The sequence below is a fragment of the Coffea arabica genome, chromosome 3c (assembly GCF_036785885.1).
Source record: "Coffea arabica cultivar ET-39 chromosome 3c, Coffea Arabica ET-39 HiFi, whole genome shotgun sequence".
In the NCBI taxonomy this organism is placed as follows: Eukaryota; Viridiplantae; Streptophyta; class Magnoliopsida; order Gentianales; family Rubiaceae; genus Coffea; species Coffea arabica.
Window position 1 is genome coordinate 10,457,024 of NC_092314.1, and position 6,199 is coordinate 10,463,222.

Genomic DNA, 6,199 nt, shown 5'->3' on the forward strand with positions numbered 1-6,199 from the left:
CAAGACATTGGTTTCGGCAATTACCTATTCATTGTATGGAGTAAAGCTGCAACTCCATATGGAAGAGGAAGGTACAGGTCTGTTTGCAAGGAGAGAATACTATATTAATGCCTGGTGTTCTAGAAACTTGGAGTATTTGGCTATTGCTATGATTTCTTGGTTATTACTACTTCCAAAAGTTGCTTGCATGAACTTTAGGAAGCAATGACGTTTTGGTAATTGCAAGGTCAAGGTAAATTGGTTATTTCCAAAGTTGCTTGGCTGCCATTGTTCTTGTAAGTCGCACCAATGGACCTTGAGTATATTTTGGACAATGCAATTGGTTTTGGCATTCCCAAGTTGCTGAATAATAAAAAAAAAAAAAAGAAAGAAGAAATCAAAGTTAACTTCAAGCCTCGTTTCGGCAATTGTCAAGCAATGCCACACCAAGTCTTGAAGTGGGGGCATTTGTAGACAAAGAAAATTTATTTAATTTATTTAGTCAAGATTTATTTAAATTAAATTGATCTTGATTAAATTAAATTAAATGATAAAAGTTCATTATGTTTTGAACTTGCAAATTGGGCCAGTATTATATGGGCTATTAAATCAAGTTAAAATTGTAATGCCCATTTAAGTTGAAGTGAATTAATTGATTTATTAATTCACAATGTACTATTTGGGTTGGCCCATTATTTAAGCCCAAGTTAAATGGATTTCTTGAGTTACAAATTACCCAAAATGCAGGAAGATTTCTGGAGGGTTTTCTTGAAGATTTAGCCTACATATTTTGGCTATAAATAGAGGTCTTTCCTTAAGGCAAAGACACGAAGAAAAATTCCTAACTTTCGGAGAAACTCTGTCAAATTTTCTCAAGAGCTTTCTTCCTCAAATCCAAGTCCAATTCAAATCAAACAAATCCTCTTGCTATCGGTGTTGAAGACTTGAAGTTCCAAGTGTTTGACGTCATCATCAAATCAATTGTTTTCTACGCCAAAATTGTAAGAAACACCATTTCGATTGGAGAACAAGTCTTTTCGGACCTTCAATTGAAGTTATTCGAAGAAAAGAATCAGGGGATTAATTTCTTTGATTCAAGAACTTTCAGAGATTGTAACCCGCTTATTATTTGATTTAATCAATTTGATATTTGTGCAAGTTTTCTTGTCTTTTATTTTAGGTAATAAAATTTGTGCTTACAAATTCTAAATGAGTTAATTGGTTTTGATGGGTTACCCAATAATAGTATTATTGGGTAACCCATTTATATTCATTTACAAAAATTTAAAATACCCATACCCATCTATTCATAGACGGATATGGATAAATTTAATTACGTGGATTGATTTACCACCTATAGCTCTAACCTGCCAGGGCTGTTTCCCAGACACCCAACCCAATATAGCCAGGCAGCCAACTACTTCCTCTTTAGAACCACATGACCATTTGGATTTCTCTTTGTAGAAGAATTGCTGAAGTGAATGGATCAAACCCATTTCTCACTTTCCCATCCTCATTCAAAATAGCTTTCTTTGACTCCTACTATTCTCAACTTTTTTATTGGAGAAATCACTAGTAGTTGTACACACTATGCCTACAAATGGATAAACCTGATGAAATCTTGTTCTAATTCGAACCAAGAACCCGTATACCGTATAATTCTTGAAAGGAATAGTCTGCGGGTGCTGAAAATGATAATGAAGAAGAGCCCAATATTCTACAAATGGCTTTCAATTTCACTGAAGATGAAGAAGTGAACGGATTGTTGACTTTCTTCATGATTCCCTTGATTTTATCCTTGAAATCATCCATCTTTCAAAACCCACTTCCCTAAATAGAGAAAGCTATTGACCTCAAGTCAGTGTGAGAGATGCTTGTGTTATATTGGGTAAGTATTGGATATCCTGCCTATTTTGCCTTTATTATTTCGGACACGGGATGAGCCCGTTATATTTTCAGGCAAAAAATTTGAATAGAAACGTGTTAGGGACTAAAAAAATATGTTTTTCAATTGTGAATGACTAAAATGCTTCATTTTGAATGTGAGGAACTAAACAATTACAAATGCAAAATGTGAGGGGCCATTAATGTGGTTTTTTAATTTAATATAATGGAGGGATACCATTTGTATTACAGATGCTTTGGATAATATGGACTTTAAATCTCTTTTGGAATAATGAAAGGAAAAATCACACCATCATCCCTCACATATTGATGATATTAAATTTTTGTCCCTCTAAATTAAAAGGGATAATTCCACAAACCTCCCCTGAGGTTTTTAACAATTATAGAGAGCTCCCTTAAATTTTAAAAATTACATATACCTCCTCTAATTTTACTGTTTAGTAACAATGTAGGTCCAAAAACCTAAATTTTCTCTCAAAAATCTTAAATTGCCCTTTTGTACAAAATTAAGAAAGAAAAATATAGTATATTCAATCATTTTCTTCCACACTTTGTATAAATCAACAAGCCTAATCTCTAACAATCTTCCAAACATAAGTTCTAAAACCAAATAACTGTTCAAAAAATCCCAAATTGCATATATAATATCAATGCTTGTCATAAAAAAAACATACATACACACAAACCCTATTGATAACCAATTTTATACCCCAAATTAAATATCAGTGCTCAAATATTTTTTCAATACAAGTTAATCTGAACTAAAATCACTATTACAACCCTCTTATGGTCTTAAAAATATTAATATCTTAAAAGTAGCGAATAAATTCTACCCCCATAATAAAATCATAATAAAAAATTTATAATCTAATGAAAGAAATCCTTATGTAATTATTGACATTTTATAAAAGAATTTTTTACAAAAAAAAAACAAAATATGAAAAATTTCACACCTTTAGTTTTTTTTTTCTATTTCAATCGTCAATTTCATTATTTATTTCTTTATCACTGCAAGTCTCTTCATTTGCTTTTAGTTTGACATATAATCTACTCCCTCTATTAATTTTGTAATTTGAATTTGCTAATATCCATAAAATTGAAAATAATAAAAATAAGTTATAATAATTAGAAAAGAGAGGAGCAAAAATAGACAAGAAATAGAAAAATAATTTTTTTTAGGTTTTGAAAATCTATTGCTTTCAATTTAAAATTTTTTACCAAGTGGAGGGCATTACTAGTAATTTACTATGTCAAGAAAGGTAAGTGTAATTTCTTAAATCTAAGGGGAGCCGAGTGAAATTGTTAGAAACCTCAAAGGAGGTTTCCGAAATTATCCCCAATTAAAGTGAGTGATTTTAGTATTTTACCTTCTAACAAATTAAAAAAGCCAATTTTTAGTTTTGGTCACATTTCAAACCAAATTTTGATTGGAATAAGTTAGGTATACATCACCAGATTAATAATTAAATGGCAAATCTAGAAACTGACTTAGCAAGCCACGCAGTAGGCCAAATTGCTAGCAATGGTCGATAGGGCTATTCTTTCCTTTCCCTTTCCAAGCCTCTCGAAGAACAGAAAGGTAGTCACTGTAGAATAGTAACCAAACAAGCTGCAGGCGCTGGTTGGCTCAGGAACCTTTAAATCCATCTTCTCCAATCAGGCGTGGGAGATACTTTAGTGTGTCAGGAATCAGGACCACCCGCATGTTGTAATCTTTCACGTTGATGATTTCAATGGACTTGGGAGCTATGCCAAAAAATAAGGTTCATCAGTAATGATTTCATTTCACTTGAGAGCTGCGACAAATATTATGAGCTATGCTATAAATTCCATTCTAATGTTTGCTCTCAAATGAATGAGCTTCAGGCCTTTCTTATCTCTCTTCTTCTTTTTTGTCTTGTTTACTTCTGTAGTTTATTTGGGTACGAAATGAGCCAAATAAGAGGATACACAATAGGGTCTAGTTTCCCTCTTTAAGGGCGGTGCATTAATTGGACTTGTGCTCTTTCATCAAGGTACTAGTGCACATTTTGTTGTTCAAGATGTGTATGCATACTTTTCATGTAAAAGTATTGGCGGACATAGAAATGATGGGATGAGTGGTGGCGGAAAAAGGGCGAGGAAGAAGCAGATGGTGGGGAAGGAAGGGAAGGACAGAGGGAGACGGGGAAGGGATGCCGGGGGAGAAGTGAGAGGGGTCAGCGGTGGTGGTGGTGGAAAGGGGAATGGTGGAGGAGCATGGTTGTGGAAGAGGGAACGGGGTGGTTATGTTTTTGGATTTGCAGGGTTAAGAGTTTGGGCAGAGGAGGATTGGAAAAAATGGTGGCTTCAGTGCGCAATTGGATCAATAATAGGCGAGTTTACAAATTATTTTCCCTTCAACTATTGACCACTGATATATGTGTAATATATTCCGGCTAAAATTTGGTTAGAAAGGTATCTAGAGATTAAAATTGAGTAGATATACATTGACCAGTTCTTCAACTGGTATGATGCATCAAAATTCTTTAGACAAAAACAATAAATGTTTGAAAAGGACGTCCTCTTCAACTTGCAAGAGATTAAATTGAGGGATAATTCAAAAGTCTCCCTCAACGTGTTTTGGCAATTCCAAGAAAGCTCCCTTCCAAATTTTAATATTTTACATACCTTCCTTCGATATGCAAAAGTACTGCTCTTATAACCCCATTATATTTACACGCATATTTCCCACAAAAGGAAATGAAAATCATCATCCTTACACCAAATTGTTAAATTTTTCCTCATCTCTCTTTTCCTTTTTCTTTTCTCCATCCCTTGAAATCTTGGTGTTCGTTCACTTTCACACCTACAAGTGCCCAGTGTTTGTTACCTTTCCTGCACCCTTCCCCTTTCCTTGCGGCCCTCCACCTTCTTCCTTCCCCTCCATCTTCGTAAATATACTAAGATAATTTGGTTTTCTCTTTTTCTTTTAGTGAGTTCACAGGTATGATAGAAATAAAAATAATTGTCATATCTGTATATACTTCAGTCACATAATCATGGTTGATTTGTTAATTGTTCTTTTGCGTGAAATTGGCTATATTATTTCTATTATCAAGTTGCGTTGAAGAGTCTACTGGACCAAAATCAGCTAATTACAGCAAATTTGAAGATATATAAAAATGTGACATAAGTAGCTTGCTTTTCTAAGGCTTCCTGCTTTTTTTTGGCCTTTTCCTACAAGTTAAAACCTAGGATACTTTTCAACATTCAACAGTCTTTTTCTATCCTTTCATTTTTTCCCCGGTTGTTGTCTTTACTTTGGAAAATAATTGGAGTAAGAATTTGTCTACACACTTACAAATAATAAAAAATAAAAAGAATTTGTTTACACACTTTTGAATGCCTATTCTTTGTCTATCCTATTCATTTTTCATTTGTGCATTTCAAGCATGTTAATTGTTTAATCTTCTTATGCCAACTGGTTATTAAGTTATCCTTAATGGTGTAACAATGTTTTGGGCAAATAACATGTTGGGAAAAAAAATCTAAGTCCATAATGACAACAACTACTCAAACAATTATACTTGAATTTAAGCACCCTTATCCTTCCAAATTTTTAAACCCTCTATACGAACTTTATATTAAATCACCCTTACTAAACCTAACATTTATGGAGGCAAAGGCAAAGTTCATAGTGAAAATGCTTAATATTCCTGCTCCCCTACTTTTGTCTTTTATACCAATCCTATATTTACTATCGCCATTTGAAAAAAAAAAAAACTCATGCTAAAAGCATTGGGAAAAAATAAACTATATAAGATTTGGCAATTCTAGTTATTATTAATTCCCTAAACACCCCTTTCCTCGATTTTTAGTCTTCCTATGTTAACCTCTTATTAAATTATCCTCATCATTCTAACCATTATATATGCAGAAAAAAAAAGAAGATAATAAATCTAAATCTACAAAAAAAGGTTAATCTAATAATTGTTGAATGCTAACATCTCTCTTGGCCACATTCTTAGTCTCATACGCCAATCCTTAATTAAGTTTCTTTTGTTATTCTAACAATCATGTAAGGAAAACAAAAATTGTAGATAAAGCCAAAAATAGGAAAAATTACTATTCTACCAATTATTGTTGCATTTAACACTCTCTTCCAATCTTTTTTAGTCCTCCCTTGCAAATATATGTAAGAAGGGTTTTTCTAATGAATGCCTTGAGAACACTTTTTAACACACCTAACATTCATCTAATCTACCATATATATACACATACTAAAAATCATTATCCTTTCTTGCATTTATATACTTTTGCTAATTAATCTTGTCTACCTTCTCTTGTATTTATT